This window comes from Mesocricetus auratus, unplaced genomic scaffold (assembly GCF_017639785.1).
Source record: "Mesocricetus auratus isolate SY011 unplaced genomic scaffold, BCM_Maur_2.0 Super-Scaffold_100008, whole genome shotgun sequence".
Classification (NCBI taxonomy): domain Eukaryota; kingdom Metazoa; phylum Chordata; class Mammalia; order Rodentia; family Cricetidae; genus Mesocricetus; species Mesocricetus auratus.
In genome coordinates, this window is record NW_024429192.1 from 42,495,691 (window position 1) to 42,519,233 (window position 23,543).

Consider the following 23,543-nt stretch of genomic DNA (forward strand, 5'->3'; position numbering starts at 1 on the left):
TCTGCCAAGGTCACATTGCTGGCAACTGGTGAAGACGGGATTCAAACTCAGTGGTCTCATTTCAAATCCACACAATAAACTTCAACCTCAGCATGGATGGTGTGGACTGCAAGGAACACATGATGGATGTGGTAGTGTGAAACCTGAGTTCCCTCTGTGATTAGAGGGATAATTGCGGCTTCCATGGGGCTGGAACTTCTCTGTGTCAGATCTGTTGCCCCTTACTGTGGATGTCACACTGTTTTTGCCAAGGGCAGCCTATGCCAGAACGATGGATGCTTGTGCACCCTGCTTGCTATGTGGGGATTATGCTGTACCACCGTTCATGAAATTTCTCTTGTTTCTCTTTAAATGCAGCCCTTTTCTGTTGATTTCTATGGTGACTGGCTCCCCCAACACATTCTGCAAAATACCTGCTTCTAATTGCCAAGAAATGCCTCTCTCTGGGTTTGTTTACATGACACTTCGACTCTGTCTGCTTAGAACTCTGCCCTGTGTGCCCTGTGTGCGTTTCTCTCCTCTATTAGTATTCTCCGCTATGTTATGGCTGTGAAAAGAGCCATATTTCCCTGCCTTTGCTAGAAAGAAACATTTTAATATTGGGATCGCAGCTTGAATGTGAAAGTCCTGTGGGTACCTCTATGATATAATTAAATCTCCCCTGTAATGGTAGCTCTATAATATTCTGATTTGGTCTAAGACTCCTATACCCCATATTAAGTGTGCAACCCAGGAAATAAGAGTCTGACCTCTCACATGGTGACAGAGTGACAGAGAGGAATGAACATGAATCAAACAGACCTCAATGTGCATCCCAATTCCAACATGTGCTCTGTGTGTGTGTGTGTGTGTGTGTGTGTGTGTGTGTGTGTGCAATTCTTCTGCTTTCCTGGTCTATAAAACATAATAATATAATACCTCATAGAACTCTTCGTGTGTGGTGTATGCTTACTTGTTTATGTGAGTGTGTGGATTATGCATACACGTGCACATGCATATGTGTACATATGGAGGTCAGGGGGCAATCAGGTGTGTACCAGGACTTTCCTTTTATAACAGGTGCTTTACCAGTTGAGTCATCTTCCCATCACCCATAGAGCTTAAAATAAACATAATTATTCATTTATTTGGAAAAGGAAGCAAGTGTTACAATGTGTGCAATGAGCTCCTAAATCATGACATGGAGACTTAATATTAGTTATGAATGCTCGGTCTTAGAGTTATTTCTTGCTAGCTCTTTTAACTTAATTAACCTGTCTCTCTTTAGCTACCTTGGGGCTCCTTTCTTTCCTTCTGTATATCTAACTTTCACTGCTTCTAGTGTCTGTTTGTCTGGCAGTTACCTGGTTGTCCCCGTGTATGTCCCTCTCTTTCTCCTCATTCTCTTCTCTCTCCTTTCTCTTTTGTTCTCTTCCCTTTTCAGACTCCTCCTCCTGTTTATTCCTTCTGCCCGCCAGCCTTGCCTATCCCTTTCCTGCCTAGCTCTTGACTATTCAGATTTTTATCAGACCAATCAGTTGCTTTAGGCAGGCAAGGTGAAACAAATGCAATGTGTCTTTACATAATTGAACAAATGCAGCATAAACACATGTAGCCCACCTTTGCACAGTTAAAGTAATATTCCACAGCAAAACAAATGTAACACTTATTTACATAGTTCAGTAGTCTACAACACTGGTGTCTTCCTCAATTAATTTTCAGTTTGATTTGTAAAATAAAATCTCAGACTGAACCTGGAGCTCACTGTTTGGCCAGACTGGCTAGCCCGTCAGCTGTTTGGATATCCTCGCTTCTCCCTCCTCTTCTGACTTTATTTGAGTACTAAGCAGCTAAACCCAGATCTTTATTCTTTTTGTTTGTTTGTTTTTCGAGACAGGGTTTCTCTGTGGCTTTGGAGGCTGTCCTGGAACTAGCTCTTGTAGACCAGGCTGGTCTTGAACTCACAGAGATCCACCTGCCTCTGCCTCCCAAGTGCTGGGATCAAAGTCGTGCACTGCCACCACCGCCCGGCCAGGTCTTTATTCTTTTATAACAGGTGCTTTACTAGTCGAGTAATCTTCCCATCACCATAAAACTTAAACGTAATTATTCATTTATTTGGGAAAAGAATCACGTGTTACAGTGTGTGTGCATGCATGTAATGTGTAGGTCAGAGCTTGCAGAAGTTGCTCTCTCCTTCTGCCATGTGGGCTGTGAGGGTCAAACTCAGGTGATGGGTCTTGACTGCAGATATTTTCATCACTGAGTCATCTTGCTGGCCCTAGAACCTTGTGAGAATAAGAAACAATGGGAGGCGTGATGTTCTCCACATGGACTAGGTACAGAATTGTTTTTCTTTTCTCTTACCAAACTTCCTATCCTGCCAACAGTTGGCGTTTATACTTAATCACCCAGGTACCTACTTTCCTAATTATACAAATGAGATGTGAGTCAGCGGGATTGCTGTCAGTTCAAGGCCAGCCTGAGCTGTACAACATGACCCTGTTTCAAAATAAATAGAAGAAGGGGAGGAGGAAGAGGAACACGAGGACAGTGTGACAGTCAAGGCCTCTAGCTGCTTGCTTACACATGCAGTAAGTACTGTTCTTGTGCAGTCCCATGCTATTCTCTTAGCAATGCGTGGAGATAGGTCCAGTTATAACTCACATTTTACAGATAAGAAAACTGAGGCTTGGGAATAATGAGTAAGTGGCTCTAGGTTATTTAACCAGCAGTAGGCTAGAAAGTGAAGATTTCAACCCAGACCCTATAAATCCTATCAGTGCTCTGAACTGCAGGACTGAGCGCCATGGCTAACTGGTCCTTGGAGCAGTTCAAAGTTTCCTGTCAATGCTTTTGAACATGCCAGTTGGCAGCAATGTGGTGAAGGTGGTCCTTGCCCAGTAGGTTTCCTAAAAGGACACAAATTCGGGACAGTTCTCTAAACTGGATGGCATGTTTTGATTTTCTTACTTATGGGCAGGCGTTACCCACTTCTGTATCCCTGTTGTGGGTATCAGGGCATCTGTCCATCCCCTCATCCCGTTATCAAGGCATCTGTCCATCCCCTCATCCCATTATCTAGCACTTTAGCTCTAACAATCTGGGTCTAGAGACCAACTTACCAAAGCTGTGGGGGCTGTGCCTTCAAGAGTAAGTGTGCTTTGAGGAAGTGCTTCCAGTATCTCTCGGAGATGCTTTAAGCCTGGACACTATGACATTTTGGTGTCATCAGAGAGAAGGAAAAGCCAATCAAAATAATTTGAAACCTACAGTGATGTCCTACACAGCTTGGCACCTTAACCTGACCAAGGGCAGCAAGGAACTGAGGAAGTAGAGACAGCAAAGGAACAGCTTTCTGATGGAGTGACCCAAACTGCTGCAAGAACCGAGAACCTCGGTGCGTTTATTAGGAATAGCACAGGCAAGAGGAGTTAGCTTGTCTCAGTGGGAGGGGTGTACAGGCATTTTCCAGCTATACAAATCCAGGAAGACGAAGCTGCAGTTGTCAGCTTTGCATACAGTTGCCAATTCTTTGTAAACACCTGTGCCTGGACCAGCAGAAGGCATTGCTATTCTGAGTCTGACATGAAGATTAGGTCAATTTCTCACAGGCCGGAGGCATTGACTTTTTGACGTCATCTCAGGACATCACCCATTCCTTACACATCTGTCTCCTCAGGGCTTCTTCAGCTCCCCAGCCTATCAAATGTTTATACTAATTTGCGTATTCGAGTATATGGGTGTTTACATGTGCTACGTCTACATTTGACTCCATTTAAGTGTTCTGTTCTTTAGAGTTGTTGATCTCAAATGCAAATTAAAGCAGTAGTAGCTGTACTCAGCTTCCGCACATTGATTCCCTAAAACACAAGGTACTAATTCTGGGTGACTTTATTGGCATATGGCTCAGGAATCCACAACTGCCCTCATAATTATCTGTTGGTTGGAACGTGATATCCAGTTTTCTGGGATTTACAGTCTTTTTATTCTCCTTCTCCAGGTATTTTGGATGATGGTTTAGCATTTGAGAACTTTAGTGATGGTGATGTGCTATTTTCCTTAACATATGAAGTGAAAATTCACCCATCAACAGTGCTTCAGATCGGTTGAAATTTATCTCACTTTTTAACCTCAACAAACACTAGAAAAGCTGAAGGATTCTGAGTGGCAGCCAATGCCTTTCATCAGAGAAACTCAAACTTCTTCCCAAACATTAATCAAACCACACTGCATTGTAGCTTGGTTGTAAGCTGAATTTTTCTTTGAAAGAGAAAAAGAAATCCAACAATATAAGCAAGTAGGTGGGAGATGTACAAGGCAGAGGAAAATGAAAACTTAATGATGCAGACTTGGATTCATAAGTACCAAGGGCACCAACTCCTCTTCAATGAAATGGTATTCTCAGGCCCTCATCCCGTTCTGTTCTTGTTTTCCCATAGAGAGCTGTTGACCAAGTCACCCTTTCTATAAGCTCTACTCCTTGGCACCGATAGACACTTGTGTCTTGCTTTTATCACCATTAGTCATGGTAAGGCTGTGGTGTATAGGAAAGCCTTCCAAGATGACAGAGAAATTGGGAGTGTTTCCAGGGTGCTACCTTGTACATCTGGTCCCTGGGAATGAAACAAAACAAAACAAAACAAACTGCAAACCAGGTTGAGTCTCTTTGAAGTAGAGGAATCTAGGGAATGAGTGTGTGAATGAAAGTTCCCAGATGGAAGCTATTCCTTCAAATAGAAACTTCTAGAAGGCTCAGCAACTGATGAGAACTTCAATGACTGTTGATCATTCAGAATGTCGCAATTCCAGAGCCAAGTTATCTTGTGCTGTCTTTGGCTCTCTTGAAAGCTGTGTATTTACTCTGTTCTCTGTACCCGACCTGACAGCTTTGTGACCCTCAGGTAAATTATTTGGAATGTTCAGAGTATTAGTTTTCCAACAAACCAGAAAGCTAAGAATATTATCCAATAATATTCAAGGCCTGTAGTAGAGGTTTTCCCAGTTTGTTTCAACCTGCCTATATAATGTTTCTGCCAACATATTTACTAAGTGGCTTGATTTATGATTGCTTTGATCTGTTACTATGAAAATGTCCTTAAACTGCTTCTCTGTTGAAACATAGAATTTGGGGTGACCTAAATCCATGTTGACAGGCCACGATCATTCCTATTTGGCTTCAGAATAAACTCTTAGTCCATTTATGGTGAGAGTATTGTTTTGTTTTGTTTTGTTTAGGTTTTTTGCTTTGTTTTTGCTTTTGTTTTTCTGAGACAGGGTTTTTCTGTGTAGCTTTGGAGCCTATCCTGGAACTTGCACTGTAGACCAGACTGGACTTGAACTTACAGAGATCCGCCTGCCTCTGCCTCTGCCTTCCGAGTGCGCCACCAATGCCTGGTGAGAGTACTGTTTTCACATTGACAAATATTAAAAGATCAGGCATGGTTTCCACAAAGCTTGGAGTTGTGCCTTAGTGTCACGTGAGGAACCAAAGGAAGTTTGAAGCAGATAGGCTGGGATGCAGGCACAGGTACTCTCTCCCTGTCCCTGTCACTATTCCTTGGCTTTCTGACTCATTTCCCCTCAAAAGAAAGCTCAGGTACTGTGTGTAGCTTGTGCTTAGTTATCTCAGTGTCAGGACAGCAGAGGTGGACATGCAATGTGGGGCTTGTTTGCCAGCCGTTATATTATAATCTCAAAAAACAAGGTGGGCTCTAAGGAAAAACACCCGAGATTGTCCTCTGGCCTTCATGCACATGTGCACCACAATGCATACTCACACACACACACACACACACACACACACACACACACACACACACACACACACACAGGGTGTGGGGTGAGGACAATCAGAGACTCAACTGCTAAGCTTAAGCTAGCAATATTCTTTCTCCTGAAGCCCTCTGACTCACCCAGACAACAGAGCCCCATAAACAGATGTCAGTTGACAGTTTCCTGGAAAATTTGAATGATCTTGGGCTTGTTTATTGCTTCAATCCTCTAGACTGATGAAAATAGGCTTCCTACTGTCACAAGTTCCATAAGTACTAGATTCAATATTTTGAGTATGGTTTATTTACTATTATTGCATTTTGCATCTAGTCTAATATTGTCACCACAGGCATCTTAGCTGCTGGTATTGTTATCAGTGTCCTTGAAACAAGAGTAAGGCGGTGCATCCACGGTCTACACAAGTGAACCTACCCTGCTCAAGGATAATAAAAACACCTTTCATTTAAAGATGTTTTCATAACCATCATCTGAAGTTTGGATTCACTTCTTTATTTGCTCATTTATTCACTCACTCAACCAAGAGACTTCTAAGGTCTCATTGGGGATGGAATGATAATTAAAATGAGATGTCTGATTTCCAGGTGCTGACAGTGCTGGGGGGGGGGCAGAGACAAGCAAACAGATGCTGAGAACATGAGTGCTGGGCTAGGAATATTCCTCACATCCTTTCATTTACCTATGAGAAAAAGAGGCAGCAAAAGAGACCTTCTCAAGGTCACACAGAATAGAAGGAGGTTTCCGGACCTCTGGTTATTAAGTCACTGAGGTTTTAGCCATTCTGCTTCTTTTACTCCTTAAATGAGAAGTTCCCTAAACCCAGCATCATTTCGGAACTTGTTAGACATGCAAATTTTCAGGCTCCACCTCAATAATGCAAAGGTGAAAATTTGAGGGTGAGACCTAGGGTTTTTTTTTGTTTGTTTTTCCAAAAAGGCTTCCAACAGTGAAATCTGGATGCTCACTAAGTTTGAAATTGCTGTTCTCTATCAGGGCTTCCAAAACTTCCATGTGTATAGGAGAAGCACTTGGGACCTTATTAAAATGCAGATTTAGATTCAGTAGTTCCGAGAAAGTTTTCTGATTTGCATTTCTAACAAGCTCCCGGGCTATGCCTGTGCTTCTGGTCTCTGAGACCTTAGTTAAAGGGTAAAAAGACATAGGGAGTTAATGTTATTGGAGAGTTCTGTTTAAGCTCAGCTGATGAGTAATGCTGGGATGTCAAGTGAACTCAATAAAATTGCCGCCTGTCATCTGAGAGCTTAAAAACCAGCACAGATAACACTCAGGTAGATAAAAATTTAAGGCTCTGAAAGCCATCAGCTACTGAATGAGTGTGTATGTGTGCATGTGTGAGTGCGTGTGCGTGCGTGCATGTGTGTGTGTGTATGTGTGTATGTGTGTGTGTAAAGGCATACACAATACAATGCATAGAGTACAGACATAGGGCTGCATCTTTCTCCTTGAGATACTGAATATGCAGGGATTACATACTTAAAAACCAGGTGGAGGTCAATAATATTTTGCTATGGTCTCAATGTATGTATGTATACGTGTATTATATATACACGTGTATATAAATATATTTTGTTTATATTATATATTAAAAATATAAGTGTCTTTCATTTTTACTGATAGACTAATGGATTACTCCATCAAATCACTACTTATATAGTCTTTTGGGTTTATCTTAGACAAAATTCTAGCAAAAACACTTTAGAGACAGACCAGAACAAGTACACAGAACAGATAAGGGTCAAGATGCCACAGGCAAGTTCTCAGAAGAAAGCAGCCCAAGATGGTTAGAGTGGCTCTAAAGGCTCATCAAAGGGAAACTCCTAATGGTCAAGAGAATACGATCTCTGGCCTGGGTCAGTCACTGAACATGTCAATCACTTAACCAATGGGCCATCCTATCTCTTAAGAATTAAGTCATCCCAAAGAGACAGGAAGATAATTAGGCTCCACAACTCTTAAGGAAAAGCATCACTTTTTCTTTCCTTCTATTACATTTCTAAGCATGCCTTCAATAACATTATGGGTTTTCCCGGGTACTTTGTCCATCAGGCATGAATGAAAGAGAAGTTATAGGTAGTGCTAAAGCTTAATTTTATGTCAGCTTGGGCCATGTTGTGGCCAGGTATTTGATCAAATGTTATTCTGGGTATGCACAGTAAGCAGTTAAATATCACTGTGGTGAAATAGCCGGGAGAAACCACTTAAGGAAGAGAAGTTTATTTTGGCTCATGGTTTCTGGAGTTTTGGTCCATGATTGTCTCCACTTCTCTTGAGACAGAACACCATGGCAGGGAATACATGGTGGACGAAAGCTGCTGGGCTCATGGTGGAGAGAGCAGAGGATAAGCCAGGAACAAAACATACCTTTCAAAACCCCACCTTCAGGGACTTGTTTCACCCAGTTAGGCGCCACTGTTTGAAGTTCTGCCACATGGCAACAGCCCATTCAAACACAAGCCCATCTTTGGCTTATCTCTAGCATACAGAGGACCAAACCTTCACCCTGACTCTTTGAGAGACATTTCAGATTCACACAAAACTGTATGTCTGTGAGAATACTTCTGGATAATCTTAACACTGAGCTGGTAGACTCTGCCCTGTGTTTGGGGATGGGATGGGGTTGACATCCAAACCTTTGAGGAGCCAAATAGTCCAACGTGGCTAAGGGGGGATTCCTTCCGCCAGATCACTTGATCTGAGATGCCAGTCTTCCATTGTTTTCAGACTACAAGATGCACCAGCAGCTCTCCAGATTGCCACACCTTCTGATTTGCACAGGAATGCAGCATTGGCAATGCTTGCCTGAAGATCTTGTGACTTTTCAGCCTTTACAATTGAGTGAGATGATCTATTTCAAAGTTTCCTGTGTGACTTGGAGGAATCGAGCTAGAAATGGCCTGGATGTCTCCTCCCTGAAGTGTAGCTTTCACCATAACTGAAGATGCTATGAAAGCTGCCAGGGGAGAGAAGCAATCAGTAGTTCTTCCCAGCTATAAAGCATGTAAACCACAATGATATGACAAGATATTCTGAAGTGTGCAATAGTGGCACTTTTACCCTGAGGGTAACCAACCCATGTGTGACTTATGGTCCACTCAATGCGAGTGGTACTATAAGCATAGCAAACTACTCATAGTTGATGATTGATGAGTTCATGGATCCTAGAGGAACCTGCTACTGTCACTTTCTAAAGCATTATTTTACCTAAATAAATACTATTCCTTACACCCACAGGAGAATGTAGCTCTTACCCTTCATCAAAACATTTCTTTTCATTGCAGACAGATACCATTACAGAAAGCCATAGCTGGTCAAAGTCCAAAAAACAATTAACATGGGGTGCCCAACCTCCAAATGATAAATCTATAATACAACCTCTGCACCTAAGGCTCACGGAGCATCATGGTTGAAGAGGAGAAGTCAGAGGAATAGTACATCATCTGTGAGATAGCATCTCCTATAAACGATAGGGGATGTGCACCCAGGAAATCTCCAAATATGGTTTCAAAAAAAAAAAAAAGACAACACACACTGACACACCAGTATGAACTGAAAAAAAATCTCAAAATATCCTGACCTTGGATTAAGAGCTGTAGGCAATCAAGGACTGCTAACAGAAAGAGAACCAGTCTTCTCCAGTATAAACTCCTGATAGGTTATTGAATCCCAAGCCTCAGTCTTAAACACATACACATGTGAACAAAACCAAATAGACTCAGAAGATTATTTTCTACATGTGTGTGTATAAACACAGATACATAATAACCATTAAAGAAGCAATGAGTTTGAGAGGGAGTGGGGGAGGAACAGAAAGAAATTGGTTGGATAAAAGTGAGGAAGGAGTGGAAATCATATAAATACAGTACTTATATATGAAATTATCAAAAAAGTTTTTAAAATGTGTGTGTGTTGTTCTTTTTGTTGTTGTCCTATGTCTCTGGGATGGCCCTGGCTAATGCAGGTGGGTTGGAGTTGTACATTTGGACAGGAAATATTCCAGACAAGGTTATTGTCTATGAATCTGCACTGGTTAAAAGGATGTACAGTTCATAATTTATTTATAGCTGTGAGCAATCAAACACAGAAAAATAATGCCTCAACTAGGGAATGAGTTCACTAGTCTTATGCCATGGAAGACCAAAGTTAGATAGGATCTTATCATTGAGTAAGGCTGCAATGTCATTAAGGCCCAGTCTTATTAATTAATTAATTAATTTGTTTGTAATTAAAAAATTGAGCTATACATTTTCCCCCACTCCCCTTCCCTCCCACCCTTCTACTCCTGACCCCTTCACTCCCAATTTACTCAGGAGATCTTGTCATTTTTGCCTTCCTAGGCAGATCCTTGTATGTCTTTCTTAGGGTCCTCTTTGTTACCTAGGTTCTCTGGGGTTGTAGGCCCAGAGTCTTTTCTTGCTTAGTCATCATCTTGGACTTAGGAGTTTCTTAACATGGGAAAAGTTCTGCTCCACTTCCAAATGCTAAGTTTAAGTCCCAGACTATATAAAACAGAAAGGGAAAGCCCAATATTAAGAAGTCAAAGCATATAGTAGACAAGACCCTTCTAAAGTAAAGAAGGTTTTCCTAGACACTATAAACTATAATCCCATTTTTAAACATGGTGGCCCAAAGTGGGTTGTATAGCCTGTTCTTGGTTGTGTGAAAAACTTTTTTTTAAGTCTTTGTTTTACTATATGTTTTAAAATGGGGATTCATGTAGCTCACACACACCTTGAGTTTAATACATGGCAGAGGGTGACCATTAATTCATGATTCTCCTCTCTCCCACATAAGTGCTTGGGTCACAGGTGTGCACCACTATGCCTGATTCTATGTGTTTCTGGGGGACTGTTCCAGGACTCCATGCATGCTAGGAGTCTACCAACTGAACTATATCCCTGACCCTGAAAGCTTTTTTACATTGGACAGCTGGACCTTGAATAAATTGGTAAGGAAGAATGGGGCAAAGTGGGTAAATATTGAGTAGACAAACTATTGAGTACACAATTTACAATGTGTATCTTTTTTCCTATGTTTGCTACAACTTTTAAATTAAAAATTGCTTACTTTTGAGATTGTGATTTAATTACAATGTTTCTCCCTTTCCTTCTTCCTCAAGTCTTCTTATGTAACCCGTTTCTGTTTTCCTTCAACTTCATGGCCTCTTTTTTCCTCAGTTGTTATCTTGAGTCCATATAATGTTTCTTGTATGAATTTTGGGGGTGTTGCTTGGCTCTGTACAACCAATAGTTGTACTCTTCTCTGGGGGGATCCCAGTTTTATTCAGTTGCTGGTGGTTCTTTGTGAAGGTTTGAGAGCTCATGGGTCTTTTCTGGTCCATTTTGTCATGTTATTGGTGTCATCCTTGTTCAACTCATGTCTAGGTAGTACTATTGGTAAGACTTTACTGGTATAGCTCCTGCTGTCACTAGGAGACACAATCTCACAGGAAAATAGCTTTGCTGATACCAGAAGATGCTATTCAAGCTTCCAAAGGGGGGAGGCAAACCAACAGTCCTTCCTAGCTATGCCACCTATGAATCACGTCGATGACCATCACAGCACAATAACCCTATGGTTTCATTAGAGGCACACTCATCTCGGTGGTAAACAACAGGTCTCTAATTGTCCTGAAAAATACCATGCCTGGCACTGAAAACTACTAACTACTGGCTAACTACTCAGTGATATTGAAATTGTGGCTATCGAAGGAGAATCTACCACTACTAATTTGTCAAACCAGCATAATCCCTAATGACAAATTAGAAACACAATGTGTACCTTCAAGGTAATCATTGGGAGGTACATTTGAGTGGTGTGATGGAGAGAGGTGGAGGAACTGCAACGCAGTTTGGAAACGTGAGTAAAGAGTTTCTACTAGATTAGAGGACCATAAGAACCATTACATGTCTTTAAGGAAGGGTACAATTGCCCAATTCAAATTAATGTTCTATCTTTGAGGTCTGAAACATGCCACTCTGCCTGATCCTCACTACCCCCAGACTCTTGGAGGCAGCAAGAGCAGTACAGAGTGACAAATGCTACAAATTTATTTGACCTTTCCTTATTAGTAGACCAAGTTGCCTCTCAATTCAATTTAATTTGGGAGAGATGGTCGGCGAGGTCTCTGGGCAATTGAAAAATCTATTATGGAGGTGACCCTTTTGATATAGCATGACTTTAACCACCATTAAAGGGAAATGGGAGCATCTTCACAGTTTTTGTAGCAGCCTCGGCTTGTAGCAGTGAAATCTATAATACTCTATAAAACAAATGGCTGTGTTATATCAGAAACTGGTACTACTCTGAAGAAAGCTTCGTAAAAAATCATTTGCACCAGCCTGAAAGGATAAGACTTCACCCGATGCAGATACTGAAATACTTCAAGAGCCAGCCTCATCAGAGAGTGTTTAAATTATCCTGAAAAGACATATCTTATGATGTCCTAAAGACTGGTTTCCTGTGATATATATATATATATATATATATATATATATATATATATTTATCCCTGGAATACAAATGGACTTTGGATGCCCATCCCACAATGAGGGATGCTCCCTCAGCCTGAACACTTGGGGGAGAGCCTAGGCCCTGCCCTGAATGAAATGAAAGACTCTGGAGATCTACCATGGAGGACCTCACCCTCCCTGGAGAACTGAGTGAGGATTGGGTGGGGGGCTGAGAGGCCTGGTGAGGGGGGCGGGGAAGGAAGGGAAGGAGAGGGAGCTGGGATGTACCTGTGAAGCAAGCTTGTTTCTAATTTAAATAAAACAACAACAAACAACCAAAAAGCAATGCTCCAGAAAACGGAGGTAAAGTAAGTTTTCTTGTATGCCCTATTGGCATTGTGCTTTATTTTGATTCCATATCTAGAAAACATCATCTCTGCAAGTCCTTTGGGGTCATCGTCCTTTTATCTGAATCCTAAGACATCTCTCTTATTGTTGTGTGTTTTGGGAACACTACCTTCTTTACCTGTCTGTATTATGAACAGCCCAATTTTGGTCTATCCTTGATGGCTCAAAGTTGGCAATCTTCTCTTCCCTCCATCTTGGCAACCGTGTCAGGATTTATTTCTCTCTGAATTGGTATTTGTATGCTTGGAGCAAGGGGGGAAAATGAAAAAATGAATCCGGAAAGGGGGTGAAGAACATGTTGCTGGAACGTGGCCGTGGGAGCGGTCGCATCAAGCTGCCAGCTGTGAGGACTTTCTAATAAGGAAATTAGAGCAGAGTCATTTCTGGCTGTGTGACTCTGCTTCTCAATAGGTTTTAGAAAGAGACTGTGATTGAGCTTGGAAACACAAACAAATCCGCCTTGCAGAATAAAGGCAGAACTACATTTTGGTTAGAAAATTAAAATGCTCTTATGGCTGGTGCTCTAGGAGAATCTTAACGGGGGTGGCTATTTTAATGACAGCATGTGCATGTCTGAAGTAAGTTGGCTGGGCTGGCTTCCTTTCGAAGAGCAGGGCCTAAGAAACTCAATACTAAGTTTTTTCATGGGATCCCTAAAAGGACACAGGATTAAGACAGGGAGAAGGGGTACATATCTGAAATTCCCTGTCTAGATACTGGAAGAAGGCATTGAGTAGATGCCTCAGTGGACAAAGTACCTTCTAGAAAGCATGGGAACTGAACTGGAGTTGAGATGCCCAGACATAGTGGCTGGCTACCCAGCAGCACTTGGGAGACAGAGAAAAGGGATCCCTGGGTTAAGCACAAATGGCAAGCTCTCAGTGCAATGAGAGACCCTATCTCATAAATAAAGAAGAAAGTGATTGCAGAGGTCACCTGCCACTTATGGTCTCCAAATACCCACACATGCATACATGAATGAATATATGTGTATATACATATATGTACGCACAAGACATGCATGCAAAATAAAGACATTGGAAAGAGGCACCATTACAATAAAAGTTATGCCATTTGCAAGAAAATGGGTGGAGCTTGAAACAATACTATTAAGCAGATTAAGCCAGTTTTAGAGAGACAAATATTGTCGTTTGTGGAAGTCTAGATTTTTAAATACAATTACAAAATTATGTATGTGTATATGACATGAGAGTAGACATAAAACTGTCTAGGGGACAAATGGCTGAAGAGGGGGAAAGGGTACAAAAAGGGGAGTAAGATGGTCTGAGGAGGAATATGCTCAAACAGAATATATACTTGTATGAAAATGAAGAGAATTAAATTTAGAAAGCAATAGATCTTTGAATATCAGAAGTTTAAAACATAGTTATGTCACTAATGTCCCTTGAGTATTTCTTATGTCTGTAGACAGCCAGGGACAGAAGTTCCTCAAGTTCTTCCCGTGCATTCTCACTTATAAATATTCATGCCACGTTCCCATGCCTCCCACATGGACTTCTCGCAGGCTCCTCAACCTCAAAGGAGAGTCGGTACCAGTCGGGTTGTGAAATTTCTCCGAAGGTTCAGGTTCAGCCTCAGACATCCCAAAGCCATTTTAAAACACCAAAGACTTTTCAGTCAAGATAAAAGGTTGTAAGTGTCTGTGTGTTCAAGCTTATACCTCATGTGAGAAGATTAGCTTTCTCGGTGCCGACTCTCCCGGTTGTTACAAGCTGTCTTGGTTCTGTGTGCTTTGTGCTTCACGCAGTGAGGAAATGGATCTGTTGATTCCACAGATGATTCCCCACCCGTTTTCTGAGTCTATTGGCTACTGGCAAAGGCACGACGTGTTATTGAGTTCAAGTCAGCAAAATTCCTCTGGCCATAGTCAGCTTGTACACTTGAAAATATATACTACCAGACCTAGTAGGCACCAAAGTAGACTCTGGCTTGCACTGTGGGAATTTAGACCCATGTTACACACACTGCATTTTACTGTCTCAAGATGTTCACATGACAGACACATGATTTAACCATACATTCCCTGTGTGACTTCTCACACGCTGAATATTTGTTCATAAAAATCTAGAGTCATATATAGTCAATTTTTATCCTTTTTTATTTGGATATGAATGTGATGGCTGATTGTTTGTGTCTCTTTGATTGATCTGTTGGCTGCACAGATACTCACCACTCTGCATCCTACAACCAATGGGGGAGACAGATTGGATCTAAATGGCAGAGGGAGGACAAACTCACCTTTCTTGAGCTGGGTGGTTAATCTTCTGTTTGGGGGACAGCAGAGCTTCAGAACTTGGATGTAGATCATCACCTACACCTCTGTCCCACCTTCAGTCTCAATTCTCTTATTTTCTTGCTTGCCAATGGCATGTTATGGGGCTTCCCAACCCTTGTGACTGCATAAAGGAGTTTTCAGGCATTAAATAGTTTTTAAAAATTAATCTATCATTCTGCATGCCCCTCTCTCCTACTCTCTCTCTCTCTCTCTCTCTCTCTCTCTCTCTCTCTCTCTCTCTCTCTCTCTCAAGAGTACTGGTTCTGGTTAATACAGTGGAATTCCTCACTTTCCTCACTTAATCTCTTCCAGGAAGCACTTTTGGGGACTAGGTCATTGAGGAAACAGGGCTTTCTATACCTGTAGCTATGGCCTCACTTTATATTAAAAAAATCTTAAAAATTATATAGGTAAATTAAATACTTAGCTAAAGGAACATTATATTTTTCTGACATTTTTATCTCAGAGATACCTTTTTTTCATTTATGATTCAGCTTTAATGGGGTATTTAGCACTAACATTTCAGTCCCCCGTTGACACTTGTGCTGTCAAATGTGTAAAAATTTACAAACAAATTACCAGGTGAACTCCTTATTTCAAATGAACACTTAACTGAACTCATTGTGAAAATAAAATTTCTGCTTTCTTTAACTTTCTCTCTCAATATAAACAGTTTATGTTCTTTATGGTACTTTCTTAAACTTTTCAAAGTAGATGTTCTGTACACTAGACCATAGACATTGCTCCTCTACAAAAGGGTGCATCTGGATAAGTCCTACATGACAGGATTGTGTCAGGAACGTTGGGAGGTGAGCATTCAGATTTTGCCTCTTCTATTAGACAATGCTCTCCAGAGAGGCTCAGTTGCCAGGATGTTTGTAACTATCTCTATTCACCTCTCTATTAATCTATCTGCATTTCAGCCTATGGTCTATCAAGAGATTTATGCTAATGAATTGGAATTGGTTTGAGTGATTATGGCAAATGGTAACTCCAAAGTCAGCATTGTGGACTGGAGACCCAGGCCAACCTGTAGTTTAATTTCAAATCTGTGGCTGGCAGAATTCCTTTTACCCAGGAGACATTGCTCTTTCTTTCTAGTCAAGTCTTCACTAATCGGCTGAAAATCACACACATTATAGAGACTAATCTACTTTACTCAAAGTTAACTGATTTTAAAGTTCATCTTTTGGGGCTGTAGAGATGGCTCAGCAGTTCAGAGCCTATGTTGCTCTTTCAAGGGGACCCAAGTTCAATTCCCAGACCAAGGTTGAGTGTTTCACATCTGCCTGTACTCTTCAGGGACTTACACTCACACACACATAGACACACATGGATGCACATGTACAGAGGCAATTTAAAGACAATGGAAATAAATCTTTAAAAATACGTTAAAAATTCATCTTTTATTTTAAAAAGAAAAATCCCTTCAAAGAGATATCTAGGAAAACATTTGACCAAATATCAGGGCACTACTCTCTGATTTCAAGTGGCAAGTTGACACATTCAGTTAGCCATCAAACCAAGCATCCGAATCTCTTGAACACCTTGTTAATCATACTTCTGACCTTCATTCTCAGAGATTAGGATTCTAGTTCTGATTATAGTGAACTCCAGGGGTGGAGGAGGTGGCAACTCTCCCAGAGATCATTCCTGTACTTCTCTGAGTATATCACTGTAAGATCATGGCTTTGCCTACTCTGCAGATGGTAAAGTTAAAGCCCACAGTCATGAATTGGCTTGTCTAAGGGAGCTCACACGCATATTTTAACCTGAGTCTTCAAATCTCATCCCAGAATTCTTCCTGCATAACATATTTCCCAACATCTGGTGCACATAAAACTTTCTCAGGTTGAAATCCAGCCTGGAGATCAAATCTTTCTCAAGTCTAAAGTGAACTAACAGGATTTTCTCCCAAAAGTGAGAACCTGATCCTAAAAGGAAAGCTAAGGGAATTCTGAAGAGCAGCAACAAGGGAAGGTTCCCATTAGTATCTCCACAGGTGTAGTACAAAGCTACAGTAAGTGAAGGAATATGGTGGTGACAAGTCACTGTAGTAGTGTTGGCAACTACCCAAATCATGCTCAAGATACATACATTGTGAGGGGAAGCTAAGATTCCAATAAACTCTGCTAAAATGGCTTTGTAAGAAAAAAATAGACTTTTTTTTTACACATAGCACACTTAGAAATAAATCCCATATGGACCCATATAGAAATATTTTGAGACTTTTAATTATCATATCTGTAGATGCATTTTAAAAGCTGTTGCAATTAAAAGTCAGTATGGTGTTGACAAACATTCCACTTGAAGCCACGGAATCCATGATGGAAGTACATTGGGAGGAAAGCACAAACTATCAATGAATGCTGCTAAAAGTCACCATCCATGTGAGGAAAAATAGACTTCCTACACATACCACACTTAGAAATAATTCTAGTTGAATCCAGGGACAAAAAATTGAGACTTGTAATAAAAAATTTAAGAGAATATTTTTATAACAGGGAAAAGAAACATGTCTTTCATAAGACATGAAAAGTCTAAGCTGTAAAGTAGTGTCATGGTAAGCATATTAAGCCAATATTCGTTGTGCTATCCTATATATTTTATGATATTCTGAGTACATAATATGCACTAACTCACAGTATTCTCATGAAAACATTGTAAGGCAGCAATCATTACAGTTTTCATAAAAGATGGATGCCAGGTGAGGCCATTAGTACATGAATTCTAGCTCTAAAGCCACTGCTGTCTACACTTTCAAGAGAGGAAAATCAACCACGTTCTAGCTAAAGGAATTCATAATACATTAAGTAATCAAACCTACAATGTAATTACTAGGGGAAACATTTTCAATGCATATAACTATAATGGCAACATGTATATAATACTTATTCTTTACAAATCAATTTGTGAAAATAGGCTCAGATTAGGAACAATCAGTATACCAAAAAGGCAGGTCCATGACAATTATGATATGAAAAATATGCATGTTGATAGGCACATAATTCATTGAAGTTGTCTTGGAAGTAAGTTGGCACTTAACTACTAAACTAGAACATGTGGCTTCCTATAATCTAGGTAACCCTTGATGCCCATAGAGGTAAAGAATGAATTGAATAAATTGTGTGCTAATTACAATTTGGAATGCAAATTTTTGAAATTCAAAACTTTGGTTGAAACAGATAAGTTGAGTAAGCTATATATTACATGTTTTCATTTGGGTAAAGCCTAAAACCTCACCAAATCACGGTACATACCGTCATGGGTGTCTACACTGTCATAAGACTTATCATCAACTTTATAATATAATAGCTGTCCTGTGTGTGGGGGGAGCGAGTTAAGGATGAAATGGAATAGGTATAGAAGTTGAATTTTATCTTCTTTTTCTTACAAGAACACATGCACAAGAAAATACAACAAAATGTTAAGACATCCAAAAGTATACGTGGTAGGTATCTATGATGGCGAAACATGGTTGTCAACTTGAAAGGACTGAGAAGCATCTAGGAGACTAGTAAAACTATACTGGGTGCATCGGTGAGGACATTTCTAGGGAGGATTAGCTGAGAGAGAAACCTGTCCTGAATATGAGCTGCAGAGATAGGCTGGAGCCAGATGGGAAAAGGCCAATAGCACAGGGTCCCCTCTCTCTGCTTCCCAACCGCTGTGATGTAATCTAGTCTACTCTGCCATGCTTTTCCTGCCATCATAGGCAGAAGTCACTGAAACTACAGGAAAAATATATTCCTCTTAATTTGCTTGTGTCTCATATTCTATCACAATATTGAAAGTCTAATAACACAGTTTCAAGGTTTGGAGTTTTTTTTATTACTTTCTATGTATTTGATATTGTCCATAGCTACACTTAAAATAATAGCACATTGTAGTCAATCATTTTAAGAGCCAATTATAGTTCTTTTTTCCTGAGAACTATCTTGCATGGATTTCATTTTTGTACATATTAATATCCTTAGTATCCTTATTATCAAAGTTTGGAATAGAAGCAAGACCTTGAGGGCATTTATTCAAATCTTCTGAGCTCAAGTTAGTATTTTGGGCAAAACCCTTCCTCAAATTTTCCTTTATGCTTAGTAACCTGGAAAATATGGCTTTGTTAACTGGATATTTTTCTTTTCAGAAAATCAAGGTTCACTGATAATGAATTTTTGAAGAAGTAGAACATAGTTGGTTACACATGACATTAACTCTGTGTGGAACATGTGAATCTCTCTGCAATGACACAGAGTCTGTGGGAAACTATCAGCATAACTATCAGCATAACTGTCAGAGTTATCAGCATAACTATCAATTATCATTATTTTGGTAACATGTAGAAGCAAAGGTTGAAAGATCTGATTGGCAAACTGTCCAAACTGTCAGATACTGTATAGTAAATGGTAGGGAGTGAATGGTGTGGTTGTTTTGAGGTCTTTTAAGGAATGCTGAGGTTGCATAGGTGTATATGGATCTTGCAGCAACTAATTAAGGCAGATGTTAACATCCTCCATTTTCAGATGATGGTAACACCATTCAGTGCAAAGAAATGATTTCCCCAAATCTTAAGAAAAATGACACCAATCCTAAAAATAAGACATGTGCTCTCTCTATACCAACTACTCTTAGCTGTAGTCATGTACTTTAATATTGAACATCTTTGCTGAGTTAAAGAGAAGGTCCTCTAAAAGCAGGGCAAGGGGGGAAAATCTCATGATTAGAAAAATAGTCCTGGTTCCTAATTCACATAATAGTAAGAAAAAATGGGGGTGCATGTCCCAGCTCTAGATTGTTCTTTTCTAATACACAGGGAATGCTATGGTCCCCCACAGGCACATGTTTTGAGCACTTCTTCCTAGATGATGGAGCTATTTTGAAGGGTGTAGAAACCTTTAAGAGGCTATACCTTGGTTCAGATCTACTCTTTCTGCCAAGATGTAAGCAGTCCTGCTACATGCTTCTGCTGCCACAGGCAGTAGAGCTCCCCATTGTGCAGCCCCCCAAAATGGCAGAAAACTCTCTAAAATTGTGAGCCTAAACAAACCCCTCATTTCTCAAGTGGTTTCTTGCAAGTACACTGTCACCCTAGCATAAAAGCAACCCAAATGGAAGCCTTATCCCTTCAACCCATACAGTTGTTACCTAATGTAAATCTCTTTCCCCTGCCCAATAAAGAGATGAATGGAAATGATAATCTACTATTTTGTATTATATATACCCATTTATGCACTGTGTTGCCCTGAATGTACTGTGTATGCCTAGAATCAAGGTTACAGGTCACTGTTTCTGCTACTAGCTCTACCTAATCCATGTCTAGCTCTGGGCCAAATCCCTATAAACAAATGCACTTTATAAAGTTGTATTCTATAAACTCTAAGCACATATCTTCATATACATATTCTGTGAGACCCAAATCATCAGGGAGCTGAGTGGAAGATAAAAAGGAAACTATGGTGTGGTGGTTTGAATAGGTATGGACCCCATAGACTCATGTGTTTGAATGTTTGGCCCATAGGAAGTGGCACTATTAGGAGGTGTGACCTTGTTGGAGTAGGTGTGTTCTTGTCAGAGGAAGTGTGTCACTGTGGAGATGGGCTTTGGTTTTAAATATGTCCAAGCTATGCCTAATACACAGTGTTTACTTCCTGTTGCTTGCAGATCAAGATGTAGAACTTTCAGCTCCTTCTCTAGCACCATGACTGCCTGCATGCTACCATGCTTCTGACCATGCTGATAATAGACTAACCTCAGAACTGTAAGCCAGACCTAATTAAATGAGTTCCTTTGTAAGAATTGCTGTGGTCATGGTGTTTCATCACAACAATAGAAACCATAACTAAGACATATGGGTTGCTTTTTAAAGACCTGAAGTAGTAGTATTTTTAAGAACTTGTGTGACAATATTTCAGTTATGAAATCATGCCCAGTGTTTGTCGTTGGCTTCTTAATTAATGAGGAGATAAAAGTGGTGTGTAATCAGCTTATGAACGGAAAGAAAGACATGAGCATCTTAAATGATTGCGAAGACTATTCTCTTAAGCGGGTAAGCAACTCCTAGTTTCCTTATGACATTTCCAGATTCTTAATTAACATTCATTGGGAAAAAAAATCAACTGAAGTGTTTGAAATAAACTAAGGATGATCCATTGAGTCTACATTTTCCTCCTATACATTTTATTAACTGAAAGAGCTAATTGGCTCAGTCCACATTGCTGGCAGCACCATCTTGAAGCAAAATGTTGGACAAGGTCTCCTGGCAAACGGTGGCCACTGCCCTTTCGCCCAGAAAAGGGGCTACTGTTGTACCAGCTGGAGCCCAGTGCTGGCGGGCAGCAGTCTGAAGGGCTGCCTGCTCATGCTAATGATCTCAGACCAGTGCTGCTCTTATTGGGAAGTGGGTGGAGAGAAGTTCATGCCAAATTCTTGCACAAGGTCAAATGTTTTTGGAGAAAGAGAGCCAGGGTTAAATTAGCAGTCAGGCTGAGGTAGGGGTAACTAAGTGGAGGAATACAACAACTCAGTGCAACCAGGAGGGGTGAATCTGGAAAGTCAAACAGACACAGCAATAAAAAGTAATTACTAACACATTTCTCAACTTGGAAAGCCAGCCACATCTCACACCAAGGCCAGATTCAGAGCCCTTCTGTTCCAAGGATGTTGGAGCAGGCTCAGGGACAGGAAGGGATTGTGCAAGCCAACCGCCTCTCCTTGGCTTTGGAACCACGCACCCTCAAAAGCAAAATGCATCTTGAAAGAGAAAGTGAAGGACGTGTCTCTCTGAATCCCCCCCTTTATGACAAACACATTGTGTCTACAATATACCTAAAATACAATATATCTTTAGGACTGTTTGCTAGTAAAAACAAAATCGGTATCAAAGCAAAGGAAGGGGAACCCTTTTAGGAAAATGGCATGGCAAACCTAAAATACCTCTTTTCGCCTCTGCACATCAGCATCACTGCCACAGAGAAGCTGTTTGTGGGAGGGGCACATCCAAAGAGGAGGTGGGAGAAAAGAAGTAGTGGGTGGAGGAGGTGCTGCTCTCTGGTGTCGGAAAAATTTGTGACAGGACTGACTGCTTTGGATTGACTATTTTGACAGCTGATTTTTACCCCCCCCCCCAATCATGACAGACGATTACTGAACGTCAAGTTGATGAATGAACACTTCATCAGATCTCGTTGCCTTAACAACTAAAATAGCCAAAATGTTAAGACAGTCAAATAGAATCGATTATTTTTGATGCAATCTGTGGGTGGTTGACCCAGGAATTCTCAGCCCGATCATACCTATAAACAGAGGCACTATCTACCAATGCAAAAGCAGCTAAAGGACGAGAAAGGAGGCATCAATCACCTGGATCCCTTAGCTCTCCGATGCCACTGGAAAGATGTAAAGCACCAGCCACGGCAGCCTCTGGATGTCTCTAGGTGATGGGTGGTCCAGGAGGCAGCCATCTGTGAAAGCTGGGATTCTGATTCCTGCAGCTTCTATCGAGATGAGAGTCTGGCTTGGATGGAAAAACAGATTGCCCCAAATCGTTGTCTAGAGGTGCTGAATCATGCATGAATGTCAGGACACGATGCCAACTATGGAATCTTTTCCTGAGGGCTTTATCTGGTATGAACCCAGAAAGTTCTGTGTTAGGATTTTATTTTTTAAAAAACACACAGAGATAATTGTTGTGTCATACACCCAAAGGGAAATGAATCTCTTCCATAATTGGATTTAGTATTTGCTGGCTTCTTAAGGACAAGAGAAAGTTCATGTCAGATGCCTTAAAATCGAAAATTAAAACATTCACATCAAAGCCTGATATAATGGCACATGTCTGTAAATCCCAGAAATCCAGTGGCTGAGGCAGGAGGATTACGATTTTGAGGCTAGTATGCATTACCTAGTGAGTTTCAGGTTGTCTCCAAAGTGGGATCCTGTCTCAAAAATTAAAGAACCTTAAAAATCCAGATTCCATCAACATACAAGATGAGCCAGCTGCTGTGAGAATAGGTACAAAACCAGAGAGGCAGACGTCTTAGCCCGCTGGTGTGGGAATAGGTACAAAACACCCCCGAAGCTTCGTTTTTGTTTACTTGTTTGCTTATTTGGGTCTTTTCCTTTTTCATTCCGACTTAGGAAATAAATTAGTTATAACTTGGCAGCAGTGCAGTCTGTGTTGGAAAAACAGGAATTAATGAAGAATGTGACATTGTGAGGGACTGAAAATGAGTAAGGAAAAAAAGCCCACAGAGTATTTACGGTGCAATTTTCAAATATAGATTGTAGTAGATAGCACACACAGAAACAGATACAGTCTCCAACCTTTATTGTTGAGCAAAGACTAATTCCTGAGTTTTCCCACTTTTAAAAAGGATGCAGAAGAAAAACAATGCAATGCTAAGATAGGAAACAGCACCGCCTTCTTTTGAATGGCTAATTGCTTGAAAGCTGATTCAGGCTTAACTCTTGGAGGTCCTGAGACAGCAGGCTTGTGGTTGAGTAGTAATGAAAGTCAAAGGAAGTGTTATGGAAACACAGTTATCTACCTTGGAGTAGTAGTATGCTACAGTAATCACCAAAGATGTTGATATATTGATTTGAAG

General features: G+C 40.6%; 1 long non-coding RNA gene across 1 annotated transcript in view; it reads right to left on the minus strand.

Moving 5' to 3' along the window:
• LOC121141935 overlaps positions 1 to 22,506 on the minus strand; it is a 45,918-nt gene extending 23,412 nt beyond the window's left edge. The window contains exon 1 of the long non-coding RNA XR_005878911.1: positions 22,300 to 22,506. This is a non-coding gene — a long non-coding RNA (uncharacterized LOC121141935). The remainder of the gene's footprint in view (positions 1 to 22,299) is intronic.
• Between the last annotated feature and the right edge of the window lie 1,037 nt (positions 22,507 to 23,543).